This window comes from Prenolepis imparis, unplaced genomic scaffold, assembly GCF_030444845.1.
Source record: "Prenolepis imparis isolate NDT839.2.m4 unplaced genomic scaffold, iyPreImpa1.0 SCAF_4, whole genome shotgun sequence".
Classification (NCBI taxonomy): Eukaryota; Metazoa; Arthropoda; class Insecta; order Hymenoptera; family Formicidae; genus Prenolepis; species Prenolepis imparis.
In genome coordinates, this window is record NW_028141162.1 from 13,876,621 (window position 1) to 13,899,334 (window position 22,714).

Consider the following 22,714-nt stretch of genomic DNA (forward strand, 5'->3'; position numbering starts at 1 on the left):
AATTACGTGGAAGATTGGCTTAATCGCTCGTTGGTGAATGATGGACCGAGAATTAGTGATTGAGTTCGCATATAACGAGATCGTACAATTTAGGCAGGTATAATTTTCATATAAATAATTTTATAATTATTTAATTAAATAATATCGGTAATTTAAATAATATCTGTTCTTTTTAGATATCACGGTATATTATATAATTTAAATAATGATTCTACATAATTGTCCAACTTTATATATATATATATATATATATATATATATATCTTAATTATATATATATATCTTAAATTGTATGTTATTTTAATATTTTAAATTCATATTAGCATTAAATGTTCAAACAAGCAAATTTTATGTGTTGAAGCAATATAGTGATTAAAAATTTCACTGAAATGTAATACGCTTGTTAATCGGTTACATAAAACTTGGAAAGAATCGCTGACAAGAATGGTCCAAAATTTAATTTGTTTGAGGTATTTCATAGAAACTTCCCTTTCGAATTTCACATTGTTATTATGCTCCCTTGAGATTTAAACGCGACACGAAAAGGCACAAAACAAACATCATGGCGCGTGTTACTAATTAATATTTATCTTCTCGTAATATCTCTTCGTTAGTCTGTACAACTTTCATAACACTTAACGCTGCAAATAACCAACTTTGACATAAAATGAAATATATGTTCAAGACATTTAAATATTAGATAAATTTATTTATATCAAGTCTGTAATGTATACACTTATATCATGTTCGATCCATCATTAGTCATGCATGTGAATCCACTATTGACCTATTTTTTAAAAATAATAATTAATTAATCCACTATTTAAATTGCATATTCTTCATAATCTTGTATATAATTAATTGTAAAAAAATTAATTTCGAAAATATCTCGATCCGAAATAAAAAATAAAAATAAAGATTTACTTCGCGTTCTCAGTTCAAAAATGAGTGAGCAAGTTACAATTAAATAAGTGAGCAGTTTAAAGCGTGACGCGATTTAATCATTTTTGTGTAACAATTAAAATATATGTATTACAAACTCTTTGTAAAAATTCAACTATCTAAATAAAAAATCTAGGCCTTTTAACGTCGACCTACAAAGATTCAACATTTTATAACAAGGCTAAGTTTATAATGAGACAGATATTTCGCGCAATTTGATCATTTGAAGAAACTAAATACATAATGGAAATTATAAATTATTGTTTCATTATAATATTTAGAGCAATAATTATTTCTTTAATGCGTTAATTCAATGTATCCCTTCAATGCTTTAATCTATATATCTAGCATTGTGTAAATTGTGAATTTTGCGTAAATTTAAATACGATTTGCTCAATATTTTCGGATATGGAGCGCGGAACAATATACGAATCGAATAATTCAAGTAACGGAAGCCGTAATATATCCGTTTTATAATACGTACTATTTCACATTTATTTATATATGTATTGGATTTATGTATGTATTTCAAAAAAGATATATTGTTCGTGAAGGGAAATATTAGATTTCAATTGTATATTTTCAGACGATCGCGTTTTAATTAGCTGTCGTTAATTATCTCGATCTAATTACTCATATTATATTGTGTATGGTATTAAATTGCTGATATATTTTGCGAATTTTTCAATCAGGAATGTCGTTGATACGAGACAATGAATACCGAATCGAGAAAAAACACAGAAAACGCAACATAGACGATAATTATAAAGCCCATTTATCGAAGTTAATTTAAAATACATGCAAAATATTTGATAAGCATTTGATACATACATATATACATATATACATATGTATACATACGTGGAGTATCTCGCGATGACAACAATGTAACTGTGCTCGACATTTACGACTTCGCGACATATATAAATATGTCACAATCGCTTTGTTGTCATTTGCGCGGAATTCGGGAACTATGTGAGCCGCTTGAAGTCGCATTATTTCCTTAAATGCGAAAACGAGAGATACAACGAGATGACAGACATGATCATTTCGTAAATGTTTTATTAGCGCGAGTAATTAATAAACTCCCGCGTTCAACGACGCATCGTATCGTGCGATATCAATTGAAATTAATGTATCTTCGAATTTTTCGATCAATAATCGATATATCGCACGTATAGAAAGGATCAACTCCAGAGCAAACGGCGTCATGGTGCAACAAGTAAGTAGTACGTATAGTATATCGCATTAGTAAATTATGCAATTAAATGTAATTTATCAATCATATAACAACACAGTCCAGTATTTATACATCAATAATTTGTTAGAAGACATAATTTGCGAAATATTCTGTCAAGATCTTTTACGCGCGAGTAGCCGGCAAAAATATAACTATACTTATATTTTCGAACATCCCATTGAGGACGGATATTTAACTTATTAATTCATATACACATATTTCTTAATTTTTATATTTGTAGATATTACTGGATAGTAATTGCTCAATTAAACGCGCAAGCGTATATTATTTTTGCCAAATATATATTATTATTCAAAATGCGGAAAGTGTATCTATGAGCAACAGGTGTAGCTTTGCCGCGGGCGATGACGTGTGAATTTGGCTCTGCACGAAATTTTCAAACATCCTCCCACTCGAGATTCGTCCTTTTTCCACTAATTTGCCAGACATCGCGTGCATCGAATAGATCGTGCAATCACTTTCGCATTATTCTTTTGTTACAATATAATAAAATCCGTGTTGCGTGTGCAAATAATATCAAAGTGCCGCGCGTAAATAATTAATGTGTTATCGCGAATATCTATTGAATGCTATAAAAAAGCACAGCAGTAGAGAAACAAAAGAAAAGGAGAAAAAAGAGATATTAGGCGACGATGATGCATTGCATAATATATTTTAATTTATTTAATAAAAAATGCCACTTTTAATCAATCTTCAAATCATAACTTATTGGTCCACATTTATTGATAATTTGATTTTTTTATATTGAATTTTATTGAATTTTTATATTATTTGGAACAAAATAAGAAGAGACAAACAAAATTCGATAAATATTTCGCAGAATAAAAAATATTTTGAATGAAATTAATTCTACGTCAAAATTTATTAGTTATACAATTGTACTAAAAAAATTGATATTGAAATAAATAAATAATTAAAATTTAATTTTGACAATAATCCATCCGTCCACGTTTGAGTATTTTTGTTTTATTTTATACAGGACAAAATTTTCAAAATTATATACGTACGCGTACATACATTTATGTGCTCGTAGAAATACTAATCAACATGTCTTATATTGTGTGTGTGAGAATATAATGAGTATATGATATTATTTAATAATATTTTATTTGAACAATTCTAATATATATATTTGACTTCATTACTTCTAATTGCACAGAAATGTCTGAAATTAAAAACATTCATATACATTCGCTAATTTATCGAGACAATTATCTTCCTGGCGATACTCTCATAGATAATTGCTCTTGTGTGTAAAAGAGGATTAACTCTCAATAGCCCGATGGTGGGAATCAACACGGGGTTCGGTCCTTATCTGCCTCTTGTAATTGAAGCTATGATATAGGTCAGAGACTCTAATGACACTGACTGCAGCTACATACATGCACAAGCACATACACATACATCGTACATAAATGCATGAGGTATATGCAACATGCATATAAAACGTGACAATACGAGATTTCTATGCGCGCATAAATGTACATATGTACGTATGCACTCTTTTGCGTGCATGCGGTAAGAGACATGCATACACATGTAGAAGCGTATAAAAGCATGCCCTCGAGGGTTCATTGCGAGTGTACTAGCATAACCAATTCTCTCGCACCCTTTACGATTCCCGTCACGCTTGTCGCCGAGCATTTTCACGTTGCGTCGTTAAATAAGAAGAATTATTCAATTTTTTGAACATTGCATTTTTCTTTCTCTCCCTTGTAGAATGTTAAGCGCACGCGAGAGGAATTATTTAATTTCTCAAACAAACGAAACAGACTTCATTTACAGCGACATTATATTGTATCTTGGTAACTAAGCTTCAAATTGAAATATTCTGTTAAATTAAAGATAATTTAAAATTTGAACAAGATTATATATATGTTATTTACTTTCTAATTTGTCGAAACTGCGTTTATAATTACTAAAATATAGAACATTATATTTCATGACACTGAACATGATAATATTCAGTTTATCTTTCTTTAATCAAAATTTTAGCACAGCATCTTTAAAAAATTCAGTGTAATTTTGCTAAAATTATATATCATGTTAATTATATATCATGAATACTAGCAATAACTGATATTTATAAATAATAAATATTAATTATTTCAAAGAACTTTTTACGGCATCTTATTCATTATACTATAGGAATTACGCTATTTATTTTTAAAAAGTCATTATGTTAAAATTTTAATTAATAACAAAAATATAAAGAAGTCTATTATATAATATTATATTATATAATAACCAGTATTAATAATAAAATAATTCATTTTGATTATTATATATATATACGAGAAGTTTCGATAATTTACTCTCATCCACATTATACTGCAATTGATAAATATATAATGTTTGAAGAACTTTATTATGCTTTATCAACAAAATAACAACAAAAAGTATATTATTAAAGCTGGTATCGTTAATTAATTGCATACTAAGAGGGATGAAGGTGATCCATTAATTGGAGAAATACGGCGAGGCAATGAATCGAGACTCTATCGAGCCTACCCTGATGAAACGAGGATAATTATCTGGCTCGATAATGGCAAGCAGAGTATACGCCTACATTCACTGCAACAGTGTCACGTCAAAAGCCTCTGTAATTCGACTTGAATAATGACGCTGCATGCCATTCTACGTTGCTTTGTCATATGTAATTGCAACCGCTAATATCGATGATTATAACATCGCACATTACAAATTCCTGTATTCAGAACATAATAGCTAAAGGACCATGAACTTTAAAACTATAATTATCCTCGTACATATACAATTTATAAAATATATAAAATCTCTATTTCGCTTGCTCGAGAAATTAAATAATCCTTCTCATTTAAATGTAGCAAGAGAAAGAAATAAAGATGGACATATGTCTAACAAAAATATGTTCTAATTGATGAAAATAATATAAAATATCAAATGTATACACGTGTATATGTGTATGTGATATAAAATATTGATTTTTTTATAAAAACACATTAAACATTAATAATGTTTGAATTTAAGTTATAAAAGAATAATTTTTTTTATAAACTACTATACACAAATAAAATATTGAACATATAAATATTCTTTTTCTATTTTAAGAACTATAATCTATTAATATATCTATTAATTAAAAATTAGTTAAAAATTAATTAAAAAATAATTAAAAATGTTTCGTGATAAAATATTGCGCCATGACAATTGATTCGAAAATGATGAGACTGCGAGAGAATGCATAATTGCATTACCAGTTTGATTTAAAGGAATCAATCTATTTCTATGTATCTATTGTAACGTCGCGTATTTAATGGTAAAGATGAATGGTAAAGATTTAATGGTAAATATAGCAGAGCATATAATGTGTGTTCTAATAATAAATAATGCTATATAAAGTATCAAAATCTGGACGTAGATAAAAGCTTGCTTATTATATTCTATATATAAGCAACACCAGATTTATAATATGCAGCATATCACAAGTCCATTAACATCCTAGGACGTTAAAAATATCGTGCAGTGAATAGCCAATCGTGTTCTGTTCTCATACCGTTGGGAACTTCCTACATTAATGTCCGACGCGTCCGTCCCCCATGCGTCGATAAATCTACCCTTGCGTTCGAATTTAGGGGTTTGTAGCCGACAATAAATAGGGGCTGAAGCAGCGCAACTAGAACTGATCTTTGTAAGCGCGACCAATGATCGCGTTGCGGAAACATACCCCATTACGAGGGTGACAACACACAACATAACGGATTGTGAACATTAACCTGTCAATGGACATATTGCATTTACATGTAAGTGACGTGAAAAGTATTGTAAATGCAATAACTGTGCAGTCATTGTCAATATTATTAATTGGATACTCATGAATATATTCGCGTGTATAACGTATTTTGGTATATAAATTTATACTATACACTTCTCGATAAAGCTGATACAAGCTGATAGGGCATCCGGTAGTAATAGGACACATCCAGTATACATAGTTTCAGGCGCAAATAACTTCACGGCAACGTTTACAGACTAACTCTATACCCGCCAGTTACAATTTCCAGCAAATGTTCGGCGACCAATCATGCTTTATATGCTCTTCGGTCTACCCACATAACGTCAGTACTTATTTCTCGTTTACAAGCCTCGAAATTTCCTCCGTAGTACCTTTCTCCAAGGATACCGTGATACTCTACGACGGAGTTGAATTAGTATCACTTATATACGCGTCTAATTAATGAAAATTAAGTATGCCTGGTACATGGTCAGCCACTACAGTACACTGGCGTATATTGCAAATAACTGCTCGATTATATCTCACGAAATTTATATATTACATAATTTCGTATGTGAATTGCCAAAACATATATAACAAACTGATATGCACATTACTTGAATGTCTTTGACGAACATATTTCATTTGAGAGAATTAATTAGAGAAAATTAAAATTTATTTTAATTTAAAATAATATAAAATTGTTCGCCTTTTTCACAAAATTTGTTTTATGATGTAAAAATGAAAAAAATTAATTTCTTGAAAATCAAATCAATAAAATATATCGATTACCACAATTGATTTAAATAGTATTTAAATTGTATTTATAGAAATATAACAAATCTAAAACTGAAACATTATAATAGCACATACAAATAATGATATAGAATGAATAATCAAAAGTTTTGAAATTAAATCTGAGATTAGAGTTGAAACTGGTACTATAAACTCACACATGTTTAGTAGCACGTGACATCAATTTCTGAGCTTGGTCATTACATCCTCGGCAGAATCGAATTATCGCTTAGTCGTAATCGAAACGCAGAAATGGGGAAGTAGAGAAGGGTGTCCATGACGATAATTAATTCCATGTCGTTGACATATGGCACTCGCCAAGGGCGCTATTTCGAATTACCATACCATGCGAGCTATATCGTTCGGAATGGCGTATGACTGTGACCTGTCGCTGCCAGACAAGGCGTTTAATTGACTGAGCTAATCTGGACTAAACAGTAATTAAAACTGCAGGCCCGATCTTCACCGTTCTCGTTAGTGCGCGATTAACGCTGCTTCCTTGTCTTCATAACGGCTAATGGAAATGTTTCTCCATTCTTAATTGTAAATAATAGACCGGATATATATAACTATAATTTCTTCATTATATAAATTATTTTCCCGAGATAATATTACTTTTCGAAGCTCGCTTTAAGTGATCGATAATTCAAGATAGTATTCTATTTAAAATTGGAAATATATTTCCTACTTCCTCTTTTGCATTACCTGATACATAGAATTATAAATAGAATATTTCAAGTTTATTTCAAGAATCACATAGATGATCTAAAATAGACTTAAAGGCAATTCTCGGCAGATATTTATTTCAATATTTTGCACCAATGTTATGATGTAACGTTTAAATGGATGCATATATTGTACCAGCAATTCCTTTGATCAGCTGCAAATGTCACACGCTGACACTGTCTTTGTAATAAAAAAAAAAAATATGTCGAGATCTGACATTTCAATGTGGATGGAATGTGTGATATTTTACGCAGTAGATACAAATTATTATATTTATTTGCGAGACTGCACCAAAATATTTGTTTCCATTGCATATCTTGAATATATGACTGTTTGATTAATCGTATTCGATAACTTTGTAACTCATATTTAACGATAAATTACATACAAAACTTTATTACGTAATATTTAATATATACAAATCAAGCTTGATACTAAAAAATGACATAAAAATGATCTATATAAAGTTATATCTGAATATATCTGAAAACAGGCAAATATTTCAAAAATGTCAATAGTGAATGTTTAATAAGGTAGGATTCATGAAATTATCTCTCTATTGGAAAATAACGAGAGATAAATCATCGAGATAGATGGACATAATATAACGCAGATGCATCTCGATAGCCTCAATTTGCGGACACGCACGTGTGAATAGTTGCATTATGATCAAATGCCCAGAAAAGTGGCATTTACATTAATGTTACATCTTCATCGTATAATCGAGCACTGTGTATCGATTAGTCACGCAATTTATCTCGCTGGATATTTCCCCTTTTCTTACGCTTTGCATATTACGCGACATAACACGATTTCCATGATTAATTACGCGTATTCGTAATCGACTTTATAATCAATAAGAGATTCTAAAACAAACTTATTTTTTTAATCATTGTTTTGCTGCGCTGAAAAAATTTTGCAGGCTTGCAGCTGTCATTTTTATTTTTTACCGTCCTGTTGCAACCGACTTTCTCTATATGTCATCCCAGGGAAAATTGTCAGTTTTTCGAAATTGCGTTCATCGTTCGCGTCAATAATTCGAGATGATCGAAACAGCTCGGCACATAAATGTGTTCGCTTTTAATGATTGTACGAAACATGTTTTGAAGGTAATTCTCATTCTCTCCATTGCGATCGGTCACATCCTCATTCGTCAATTTATTCTAAAAAGCGTGGTAAATCAAATGAACCGATGCTTACATCGATATTATATTTTGCGTGTCATACATTCTTTTCTCTCTCGCAGGGAGAAAAATGCAACAAATAATATATTAAAAAATATTTTATTGCGCTATTTTAATGGAAAATATGTAACAAAACGAAAAAACATGTATAAACTAAAATATTTTATTCATTTAATTTGCTAAAAATTTTATTATTATGGACATTTAATTATCATATAATTTACTTTCTAGTTTTTTTATACGCAAAGAAAAATTTAGAATTTATTATGGATATCTATAGATGGATCATCACTGCATAATACTGAAAAATATATACACTATATTGCAAAATTTTTTTATATTAATGAATCAAATAATGTTTTAAAAATTATATTAACCTTTGCTTACAATTCTTTCTTAAACATGTAACATAAATCATTGTTGAATGCAAATTAATACATCAAAGTGCAGCGGCGGTGTTAAAGATATATATGTGTATTTCTTTACTGGTTTGGGTAAAAGATAACCGTAGCCGCTCTTAAAGTCGCGAAAAACAATCGCGCCTTCATGCTTAAGGGAATGCAATTTCGCCGTCACGTTTGCCCGCGATTGTTTCGCGAAGGAAACTTCGTGCTCGAAAGGGCGGATAATTGGCTTGAACCATCGCAGAGGCAGACTGCGCGCGGTCAGAATTTCTCGGGGACTTTCCTAAAGTCGAGCAGATACTCGTGTCGATTACATAGGTCTATCGTAAGAAGAATTTTAATCAAGCAAATCGCATCATGCGTACTAAATATTTCATTTTTTATGCGATTTCGCATCGATGAAAATCGTAAGCTTCCACTATTGGTTCAAATCTTTAACTTATTTCTTTTGTAAAGGATTGGAAGCTTCTTTAAATGACTCAAAATTAAAAAAAAAATTATTAATCATTAGATACACACGAAACGTTATAAAAATAATATAATAAAAAATTTTCAACATTGTATTTTGCTGCAAATAAATGCCTGCGGCAAAACTGTATATTATTAAAAATTTACTATTAAAAGTAAGGCAAAAAATCAATTTTATTTTATATTGAGAAAAATTCCGATATTGTTATATTGAAATAACTCGCTAAGTGTATTGATGAGAAACATCCGCAATATCAATTCTTTCGCTCGTATTCAAATAAATTATGCAATTCCGCGCGGGTATTTCGGTCGAAAATCGGATCGTACGTTCATACAAGCGGTGTAATCATCGTGCTAACTATGTAAAAGCGAAATATCGTGGAAAGAAGCGCGTTCGGTGAAATAGGATTTCGAGCCTCGATTAACGCTTGTGCCGCACTCGTAAGTAACATTCATTGATTACGCTTTGTGCGCTAATTATGTACACGCATTTGCAAGCATGCGTTTTCTGCTAAAACTGCGCGTTCGCTGCAATACAATATGTATTACTCGTGAATGCCAATTTTGTACGTGCTCCAAATAAATCGGCATCAATGAGCAAGCTTGTACAGTTTGACAATCGAATAAATATATGTTCTATTTGATATAAAGAACATTCAAAAATTACATTTGGTTATTATTTAAAGAAATAAACATATAAAAACTATCTTTTAGATATATATATATATTTGTCTCTCGGAAGCTTTCAATTTTTTTTCATATTATAATTAGTACAATAAAAAGAAAAAATATGAAATTGACGTTTCAAAAAATTGAAGCTTAATAATGATTGTATTGAATATAATTATTGATATTATGATCAACATTGATCTTTTATGATAGAATTATAACTCATCTAATTTTAAATAGAGCATTTTTAGGAAAAATAAAAGCAACAATTTTTAACATAAAATAAAATAAAAAAGAGCTCTAGCTCTAGTGCATTCAATTTTATTCTATATTTATGATAAAAATAATACTACAAGAAAGTCTGCCTTCACGTATGCATCTATTTCAACACTGATCTCGATTTTTCGCGTAAAGAAGAATTCGTTGAAGAATTCAACCGAGGTTGCTACTGGGAAAAGCTTCCTGATGTCGTGTGTTACGGAGATTGCCGGTAAAGGTGTTGGGAAAGAGAGTGCGACGCACACGTGAGAATGATGAAGAAGGGCGAGGCCAGGGTGGATGAGAATCCGGAGATAAAGGGACGTGGCGAGGGATGTTGAAAACCGAGTCGGTGAGATTGGATGCAGTTGCATATTAACCTCGCGATGGGAGACCTTGCGATGAGGTCAGATAGCCTCCGACTTATTTATTTGTCTCTGCATGAGATGCACGGGGAGAGGGATTACTTGAAATATACATTAGATAGTCCTGAGATTCAATTTGCGGACGATGGATTTTACGCGGATTAAGCCGGGAATATTATTGCGCCTCGTGAAATTATTCTCGCTAAATCCGTTTAAAGTCGGAGATATTGGTTTGATATGTGTATATATATATTGAGGGGTAGAAAGTATGTATTAATAAAAAAATCTGCATATATATTGAAACCTACTGTAATCTATAATTTAATACACATATGAGTAAAAAATTCTGTCTTATTTATTTTAATTTTCCTGTATTGAAAATATGCAGTGAATAGGAGACAATATACAAAGCTACGATATATAACTGCGGCATGAAAAAATAACAAAAACCACACATTTTATAGAATACAATTTTATAGAAAAAGAATTAATATATTATATACATTTAATAACAATTATTTAATATTTAGCAAAATCGTAAAAAGGGATTTAATGTCGAGAAAAAGTTAAAATAGAATTTGCAATGCTTATGTATGCAACATATTACATTACAATTTGAAAGTTTCGAGCAATCTTATTCGTGCGAGCTCTTATCCCGAGGGTTAAGAGGAAAGTGCTATGCCGGGGAGAACGCATGAATAACGGCGTAAAGTTGTACATACATTGCGCGATGGCGAGGGTTACATTTCGCGTGAAATTTCACAGGGGAAATCCGTGCGGCATTAACGGCGGAAACGCGCTGTTTAAGCCTCGCCTCGCCATACTCGGGCGCAAAAGCGTGGAGTATCGCGTTTGGGATTGTCTCCGGTTGACCGAATACGCTTCTTCGTGGTCCAACAGCGCCAATTCAGTTATCCGTGTAACGGCAAACGCGTCAGCTTGTATTTCCGCAAAACGCTCGTTGCGGTTTAACGTATGTCGCCACGAAGAAACGTTTGCGGGGTATATCTGTGGCTCAAACGAGAGCGTTTCATTAAAGAACGTTTCTCGAATTCTCGTCTTTCGTGTCAAAAAATAATTTTTTATCGAAGAAAACCATTGTCCTTACATCGAATAACAACGCAAGGTATACAGAGATCTCTTCGAAGATTAATTCATTAAAACTATCGTCTATTTTTATTCCTTTTTATATACCATAAAGGCAAAGGAAGAGAATCATCGGGATATGAACGTCAGAATATTTTGCAGATTAAAAGCGAGATCCTATTCTCTTTTTTTATTATTCTTCGCCGCTTCTTTGCAATTGTCAATCGCGAAAAATATACGTATATCGCTCTTCCGTCCGAACGGAACGTTACCGCTGTTAAAGGTTCGAGTTCCGGCGCGCGCTTGCGAAATCCCCGCTGCGACGAAGCTTTCCGCGGCGCGAGACCGCGGATTTGCGGATCGCGACAAATCCGGTATTTTCTCCGTGCCGCCTCGGCGTGTCCCCGTATATATATCATTCACCGCGAGCAAAAATCCCCGAGCTTTATAGAATAACGTTTCCGAGTGCGCTAGTCGCGCGACGCGAATTTATATACCACGATAAATAAGCTTGCGCGCGCGAGAATCCGCGATAGAGCTTCTCTCCTCGCAAAGATACTCTAATCGCGTATGCGGCGTATTCTGTAAGCTCTTATCGTTATGCTGCAAACTGCGAGAGGGAAAACCGCGTTGGTCGATGAATTGTGGAAGATGTTCTCGGAGACAGCTGTAAACGCGAATGCACGTGCGAGTCCCACCACTGTGCCGTTTATAAATCGAGTCCATTAAACGAGATGCATATAAATGATTCTTGCTATATAAACTTCATTTTAATTCTCTTTCACATGGTTCGCTTGCATTGTAAGCTAAACTGTGTAATTTAAGATGTTGTGTAAAATTAAAAATTATTAATTAAAACGTTTCGAATATGAATTTGTTTATAATTTATAAACGCTGTGTAATTTAACTTGTATTTTATCAAAAAATGTTCCATTTTTCCACTTAAGACTGCGCTAATTAAAAAAATTAATTTTATCCAGAAAATTATAAATATATTTGCAAAAACAGAGAAATTATAACAAAATTCGATCAAAGATTTTTCAAACGTAGAATGATTTGATTGTTTGTCCTCAGACTTATTATTTTCGATACTGATTTCTTCGATAATGTCATTGAGAATCGCAGACTCGCTTCCCCCCCCAAGAAAAAGATCTCTTCGCCGTTCGTTTATAAATCTTCAAGTAAAAAGCAATTCGGCGGTGAAGATATCGCGGAATACTACCGACGATGGATCACAAAATCAGATCGTTTTACATAGAGTCCCACTATACTGTGCACACGTCACAACAGTCGGTACTTCGTTTCCGGAACGCGCAAAATCAATTTCCGACGCGTAAATAGGACTCCCGTCTACCGGTGAACCCTATTGTAAAACGGACGCGTATGCGTGCGGCTTTAATGCACGACTTTGACGTCAGCAGTAACTCGAATCGTCGAGTTTGACATAAACGAATAATGATCCTTATCGAAAATTCGTAACAATAATCGTCACATACAAGAATTTAATCTCTTTTTTCGATAGAATGATATAAAAGACACGACATAATAAATTATATAAAAAACATTTGTACACCAGAAACTCGACGATTAACTTTAAATTAATCAATCTGAAAATTGATGTATCCAATTCAACAAATTGAAAATGATTAATGATCAAATATATAAATCGCTGACTTCGCAGCTGATTTTAAAATAAAATTAATGAATTTCTTTGTTATATGATAAGGTTTATCTTCGTATCTAGGATCTACAAGTAATCTTGAAAGTCTCGATAAATAATTACGCTATGTCAATATAAATCTTGCTAATAATTCGTTAAGTGCGAGATCTAGCGACGTCAAGAACGTGATTCCTTCTTTACTAAGGTGATAAATGATATAAGCGGAAAGCAAAAGGGCAATTCGTGAGCATTTATCACTTCTAAGCCTGAAAATCAAACACTCGTTCATCATCGATATCTAAGACTTCGAGTATTTTCAAAAAAGTATAAGTATGAAAAGAATAATGTTTATTATTTATTACACAAATAATTATTCAATTCGCAATTCGTTCTTGTCAAATTTTTCCAAGCATTCCAACATATTTATTTATACGTTATTTTACAACGTTTTATATGCGACGAATCGCGATGAACACACATCAATTAGCAATGTAAATAAATACTCGGCTGGTCAACAGAATTCAATAGAGCTTAACTCTTTATATTCTATAAACGTAAAGGCTCTATTTTTTAACGTATGTTCAGATTTATTTTAATAAACTAAACGTCAATCTGATTCCTGAACAATAATGAAGTAAGTGATAAACAACAGAATATTTAATTATTTGCATAATTTAAAATATAAATATAATTAAGCTTTCACAAATCAAATTGCTTCAAGCAATTGCAAAGCAATTCATAATCTATTGTAAAAATTAAAACCTTATTACATCTTTAAGATTGTCTTTAATATCTTTCTTGTTTAAAAAAAAAAAAAAAAAAAACTCTCTCTAGATAATATTTTTTCTAAAATATAATTTTCTGTATTCGATAAAATTTTTCAAACATTGAAAATTCGAAAATATCTAGTATGTCCGATTGCAGCAGTTTCCTCAATCAAAATATAAACGTTCAATCCTCCATGAACCCCCAGGTATATTTTCGCTACGTCGCGCATTCCAGAGATATGCAGCCCCAGTGAATATATGGGCCGCAAGCTCGTTCGTTTTTTTTTGTGCATTTTGTTATCCGCGAGCATGTGACAAAGGTACAGCATAACCAACTGACTACAAAGATTATTTGCGGACCGCTGCAATATTCTCGCGATGGCGTTTGACGAGATCAAAGCCGCTTGAACGCGAAAACAATGTCCTCGGCATTTTCGGTTTGTCAAACCAAACATATCTATATGTATTAAGAAACACAAGAGATATTAAAAAAATATTCTGCCATTATTAAGATTTAATACCGTCAATCATATCGTATGTATAAAAAAGATGAGTACTCGATAATTATGAAATGTATAAAAATATATTTGCAAAAGCTAATAAATTCGTTTTATTGAAAATCTCATACGAAATCTAGGATCAAACAAATTAAAGATTAATTATAAAACTCGTCCATTCACTTTCGGCGGATTTTTTTATTTATCCACTGTTTTCATTCTCGTTCATTTTTATAATCGATTTTTTATTTCGATAAAATTTATGTAATAAATTTTCTGCTTATCGAACAACGGTCGTCAAACACAGCACTATTGTGTTTCATCGGCGTGACAAAATTCCTGTTTACCCTGACGAAAAAATGTCGATCGGCTCGTTGTGATTAAATTCATTAAATAATCGATGTACATATATGGGTGTTTGCAAGAGAACTGCGGTCGGCGTCGTCGGTGCGCCGTTTTATGCATGGCAAGGTTGGAGTTTTCTGACAGTCATCGGAATCCTTGTAGCTCTGACACTATTCTACTACAATTATATATACGTACGTAAATTAACCACTACGTAAAACCAATTCATTGAATATTATTTTCTGAAAGTCCTATCGCGATTAGTTTAATGAAAAACGCACAAGTTACACATCAGAGGTTATTGCAATTACACGATTCATATTTGTGTATGCAACTACACACTATAATTATATTTATATAATTATATAATTATAATATTAAAATTGTAATATTATATATGCGTTGTAAATACAACTGCAAAAGAAATAATTTTGTAAATCTATAAATGGATGGCAAATATGAAAATTAATATATTATTTAACACGACATTATATAGTTGGAGAAAAATTATATTATTTTTTTAGATTTCTATATTTTTTTAAATGCATTGATTAGAAATTGAATACTTGTCTAAATCTCTTCTACAAATGTTTAAACTATTATTGAAAAGTATCATTAATTGCTAGAACATTTATATTAGATTCAGCCGGATAAAATAATATACTATAAAAACATAATACTTTGCATATTTTTTTGTTCTTGTATAAATGATTAATATGATAAGAAATTAAAAATCACTTTTAGGGTACATAATGACAACAGTAATCGCATGAAACTTTTCAGAAGCCCTCGAAATAATGGTATCGTGAAATTAAATCCACTCGAACTTACGAAGAAGTGCGAAAAGACTAAGTAAATCAGAATTCCTAAACGAGCAATTACCATAATGAAGAAGTTATTCAAGAAATCTTTCAACTTCTTGTTAACGAAAGCAGCAATTGAACTATCACCAACATCATTCTTTGACGCAAGACATTATACATAAAAAAAATAGCATCCAGTTAAAAATAACAAATTAATGTATATTAAATAATAATATATATAGACACATGTCTTAAATAATTTATTTAGATATAAAAAAAGTAAAACGACTTAAAATCATTAAAATAATTCTCAATCATCATTTATTTCCAATCAGAAGAAAATCTCTAATTAATTTATTTAAAAGCATCCCTAATTATTTTATTTAAAAGCATCTCTAATGAATTTATTTGAAAGTAAGAATCTTCTTTTCTAGAATTCACTTAAAAACTAATTACGACAAAATTATTTAAGAATTAATTTGTTTATCAAACTATAAATAAAATGTTTAAAATCACTAATATTTTCGTTAAGAAACAAGTAAACAAATTTAGACGTTTAAAAAGACGATTAGAAGAATAATGAAACAATGGTTTGTAATGGAGGAGTTTCTTGGAAATAGGATCACACTCTTTAGTAAACTAACAAGCGTCGGAGCGCATCGAGTAAATCCGAGCTTCGAATGCAGACGTGGCAACGGTTGACATAACTGCCGTGTAAACGGAACTTCAATTTACGTTAGGATTAAACATTAACCGCTTAAGGCGGCAGGGAATCTTACGCTTTCTCATACTGTGCACATCCCGAATACGCGCCGGCACCATTTCTCCATAGCTTAAGACCGTCTCAGAGTCCGTTTCGTGTATTTTGACCTCTAGAATTTCCGGATATGCACAAGAACATATAAATCCGGATCGTGTTACCCAAAATGGTTTCTATTTAAAAGGTTAGTAAAAAATATATTTATCTCTCTGAAATCTATTGTGGAAAATATATACCACGTGTGAATATGATAAAATATATTAATTAAAAGAAATATCATTTCGCTGACAAAACAAATGCGATCACTTTCTTTATAATCAATTTGTGCAATCAAAACAGATATCAATTAGAAATAATTTAATTAAATTGTTTATTAATGCACGTATAATTTGTCCTCATTTAAAATTGCCAAAAATATTGTGTTATATTTATAATATTATTTTTTATTAAATTATTTATCAGTTAAAAAAAATATGATAAAATTTTTCATATAATTTGCCGCTATGAAATTTAAATTATCATATTTCTCTCTCTCTCTCTCTTTCCTTTCAGTCTCTCTCTATATCTATATATCTCTCGCAAATGCAACATGTGTACGTAACAGGCAATTTAATTTAATTTGATTACAGTTGATTTAATTACATATTAATGTTCGTTTGTTGACAACAATAATCTTTCAGTTTTATTAATTGCTTGCATTCTTGATTATATATGCAAAATTTAATTATATCGGTTCACCAACTTTGTCGATTATTTTTATAGGGACATTTGAATATCGGGTTGTTGCAAAATTAAAACTGAATGACCGGCATAACTCGTTATTAATATTTCATGAAAATATTTTTTAAATAACAATTTCTTTAAGATATAATTATTTAAAAAAATAGAATCATGTGTGCATTAAGAGAAATAAATAATTTTTCACTAATATTTTTTTTAAAAGGCTTTCGAAGCATTTTATAAAAAAAAATTCGTAAAAAGGAACAGGTTAATTATATAAAAAATTAATAACTTAGTTGAAAGAATTGTAAAAAAGTAACTGAGAATTTCTTGTTTTAGAGGAAAATTCTTTTAATAAAATCTTGAGCCACACAAAGATAGTTTCTTTTGAATATCAAGAAGTTATAAAAAAAGTTAGCATTACAATCAAATTTATGTTATCGAAAAATCAGACATAAACTCGTCAAAGAAGTTTATACTGTTGCATCTTTAGATTTCATTCCTGTATCAAAAACTGGCGGGGGGGGGGGGTTTAACCCTCCCCCCTGCAAATTAAAAGAAAGTTTTGCTAAATTTGTTTAAAAAATATAAATAAAGAAAAACAAACATTAAAGAGCTATCGACGTCAGGATCCGCTAGTGTATATATATAAGTATAAGATACACTGTAAATTATACTCATTACGCATTCAAGGAGTTAAATATAGATTAAGTCAGACATAGGACGAAAGAGAAATGATGAGATAATTTCATTGCACGAAAATAATTAGATGAAATTCTTTATATCTATATAATATATATTATATAGATATAAAGAATTTTGCCTAATTATTTTCGTGCAACGAAATTATCTCATCATTTCGTCCTATGTCTGACTTAATCTATATTTAACTCCTTGAATGCGTAATGAGTATAATTTACAGTGTATTTTATACATATATATTGTATATATTATATATATATATATATATATATATATATAAAGAATTTCGCCTAATTATTTTTGTGCATGAAATTATCTCATCATTTCATCCTATGTCTGACTTAATCTACACTTAACTCCCTGAATGCGTAATGAGTATAATTTACAGTGTATCTTATACTTTTATATATTTTTTTTTTATATATATATTATATATATATATATATATATACATAAAAGTATAAGATACACTGTATATTATACTCATTACGCATTCGAGGAATTAAGTATAGATTAAGTCAGACATACGACGAAATGATGAGATAATTTCGTTGCATGAAAATAATTAGGCGAAATTCTTTATATCTATATAATATATATATATATATATATATATATATATACACTGACGGATCCTGGGGGGGAGGGGTTTAACCCCCTCCTTGCAAATTAAAAGAAACAGTTTTGTTGAATTTGTTTAAAAAATATAAATAAAGAAAAACAAACATTAAAGAGCTATTGACGTCGTTGATCCTGGAATAAAAGCTAATCATGAAACCAAAAATATTAAATAAAATAATTTTGCACCCCCCCCCCTTTTCGACGTCAGGATCCGCTAGTGATCAAAACTATATCCATCTTTGAAAAATCGTCTCTGAACGAATCTTAAAAGGGTTTGTTTGACAACGATAGACATGTCGTTTTTGAGACAGTTCCGTTTCTCACATTCAAATATTATTACCCGAGTTGTATTAAATTAATGAAGTTATCTATTCGTTTCCTTATATCTTTTTTTTTATAATTTTCACACATAGTTTGAATTTAAGAATTATAAGAGAATACTAGTACTGCAAGATCTATTTTATATTAGATTACTAATGAATTATCGATACAAAATTTCTGCTAGAAAAATATTAATAAAATTCCTCGAAAAAAATAAATCATACAAACCTGAGATACATTGATCCTAATTTTTATTCATGCTCTGCGGAATATCTACGCTACAGATAGAAATTCATTACAAACGCTAGATGATGGTGACCACGTACTGGATTACTCCAGGCGCGTATACATTTGCAGCGGTCGCGATTTACAGTTGCGCTTCCGGCGCGACCGGAAACGGACGGAGAACGCACTGCTGGGCGATGTTGCGCAGTGTGGAACGGAGACGCGAAGCTTCCGACGAGAATGAATTATTCGGCTGCCGACTATCTTTCGCGACCGACGCGAAACAGATAGAAACGTTCAAGGAAGAAGAGAAGCCGGCCGAAAATCGACAGCGAAAAGGCGGACGAGATGAAGAACCGGAAGTACAACTGCGCTCGCTCTCTCGTGCTATATAACTTCCCTGTCGAGGATTTATGGTACATTGATTCTATGCGTTGCTAGTGATTCGCGCCAATTTTTTTCTAAGAGCGATGTAGTTGCAAATACACACATACACATATATAAATGTATACCGTAATCATTAAATACTATACATTTATTGACAATAGCGGATACCATTGTAAGCATTTTCTGTTTACCTTTTGTGAAAAAATCAAGAATGATCTAAAAATAAGATTGACATAAAATTATAAGGGGAATATAAAAATAATATAAAACGATTTTTCTATTGGATCAATAATTTTGTTTTTTGTTCTATTTTCGTCTCTGAGGATGGATTAATTAGCTTAGATCATAATTTCATTATATTTTAATGCTAAAAAATTTTTTTAGAGTTTGTCGTCTTTTTATTTATTTATTTGTTTAAATATATTTAATTTATACATTAGTTACATAACAAATTTTGTTAAGCTTTAACAAAATATATAAAATATGTATAAATATAAAATATACTCAATGTTACTTAAACTTAAATTATGAATTTTCACATTATTGCTACGTTTTATTTTACTCAAAGTTTATCAAATATTGTTAAAATGTGAATAAATCGAATTCTTATAAGCCACTACCCTATGTTGCAAGTATTTTAGCTCTTCCCTTGTACCATCTGTTGGAACATTTTATGTCAAAATATTCCAGCCTCTGAATTCGAAACTTCCACCGATAGTAGGTACCATTAAACAGCTGAGATTACACATACAATGATGATCGGTCATGTCGAATTATTCTTAAATCTATATAGAATTGGCTTCACAAAATGCCAAAATTTATCTGCAACTGCATATCTTTAATATCTCATTCTTTGAAATAGAAATATTTTATCGAGTGTTAGCAAAGGCAAAGATATCAACAGTCAATATTATACAACTGTATTTACTGACATTTTTGTTAGAATTGTGTTATCAGTACCAACATTATCAGATGATGGAAATCTTTGATTTTCCTACAAAAAAAAATTAATTTTATTTGAATCATTTGTGAATAATTTTATTTGAAGATTGAATATTTTAATTGAAATGTAAGCAATGAATTTTCTATCATTTCATATATCAACAATCAATAGAGATATAAAAGTAAGATAAATTAATAATCAATCATTAAATAAATTGAATAGTAAATTATTATTTTATAATTAGCATTGCCTTTTGATTTATAATGTTTTCAATTTTGCAACATCAAATATATATATATATATTATTCCTGAATAGAAAAATATTTTACCCTAAATATTATTTGATTATTTAAATCAATATTATCTTTATTGTGATCATAATTATATTACTAATTACGTAATTATATATTCAAAATTGTATAAGTAAAAAAATATTATCTAATATTGGATGTATAAGCGTTATCTATCATCTCTTTTATTATATTCCACGTTATTGACAAATGATAGAAGCTATTGAAAAGATAAATTTTCGCTTTATAAAGTTTTATATAAAGTTTTCTTTTTCTCTTTCAAGTCATCTTCTATTTTTCACCGATTTAAAGCGATTTAAAGCAACTTTGCGTCAAGGATTGAGACGATCCCTGAAAATACCTCTATTGAATTTAAAATCATGAAGTCAGATAAGGATAGTCAGATAATCGAGACGAAATATACACTCTTTTTCATAAAGAATTTTAAATTTCTTCATTGACATCACCTAAATTCGAAAGCAGCATTAAGATGCAGAACAATGCGTGACTTGCGCCTTGTAAAGATATCAGGGAGCGTTTTGATGAATGACAGGAAGTCAAAGAGAATTGGAAGAGGAAAGGGAATTCTATTCAGCGATTAATTGTTACGCCATTACAGCTTGAGTCATCAAGCGGCCTCTTCGTGTGGCTCTCAATAAGTTAAATTGAGTGTGAATAATATTCGGAGCTGCGCGCGCGAGTTCCTTTCCATCGAGAATTCGCGCCTTAATGTCTCTTTCCCTCGTTTAAACTGCCGCATCTTTTAACACGATATTCCAGAATCTCTGCTTCCTTCCCGAGCACGGCGATTTTTAATTGATCGTTAAAAGAACCTTAATTCATTTCGCCAATTGTTTCGCGAATAAAACCGATTTCTCTCAGTTTTTATTAAATGATATCGATTGCATGCACGAATCAAACAATGCGATAGTGTCAAATATGTAATATAATAATTATTTAACGAAAATTGTATAGATAATTATATTTTATGCTGAGCATACACTCCATCAAATATCTATATTTATTTATATTTTTATAAGTCTATTACGATCGAATAACTTTAAGAAATCTTTTTAAACATTTTTAAGTTAAGGTGTTTAAAAAAAATAGAAAACGCATGCCAGAAAAAGAGATACATGAAAAAGTATCTAAATTTGTACGCAACTAATAGAGGTATAAAAAATAAATAATTAAGATATATTTATATATATCTTATATGACATTTTTATTTTAAAATAAAAATTTGTCTCACTCACCGGTCGGTTGGCAGCGGAGTTGATTACGTAGCTACGTTGATCTGTAACATAAAAAATTCAAATTATAATAATGCTTAAAATAGTTAATATTTTAAGAAATTGTATGAATTCTATATTTATCGTTCGAACAAATATTTAATGAAATAATTAAATAATTTTCGAAAACTATTCTTTAATACCCGCAAGATATACTCAATGAGAGGGTTTCAACAATAAGTGATACTTATTAAATATATTATAAGATATATCGTACAATTATATTATATATATACATATATGTACATATAAATGTCGAATCGAATCAATTTTTATAGCCTCGATAATCAGTACTTACATCATAATATTTTCATTTTTTTATATACCTTTTTTGTATGCTATGTAAATATATGTAACTCTTTTTTATGACAAAATTTTTTCTACAAGTTAAATGTATTAATAATTAAAATATAAGCACATTAAATAAAGCAAATATTAAGAACATAAAGAATTTAAGAAGATATAATGA

At 30.5% G+C, this 22,714-nt stretch overlaps 1 protein-coding gene across 1 annotated transcript in view; it reads right to left on the reverse strand.

Moving 5' to 3' along the window:
* The window catches only part of LOC145934932 (uncharacterized), a 469,524-nt gene that overhangs the window by 84,916 nt on the left and 361,894 nt on the right, over positions 1–22,714 (reverse strand). The window contains exon 21 of the mRNA XM_083035847.1: positions 22,210–22,250. The gene's annotated coding sequence lies outside the window, so the exon portion shown is untranslated. The remainder of the gene's footprint in view (positions 1–22,209; positions 22,251–22,714) is intronic.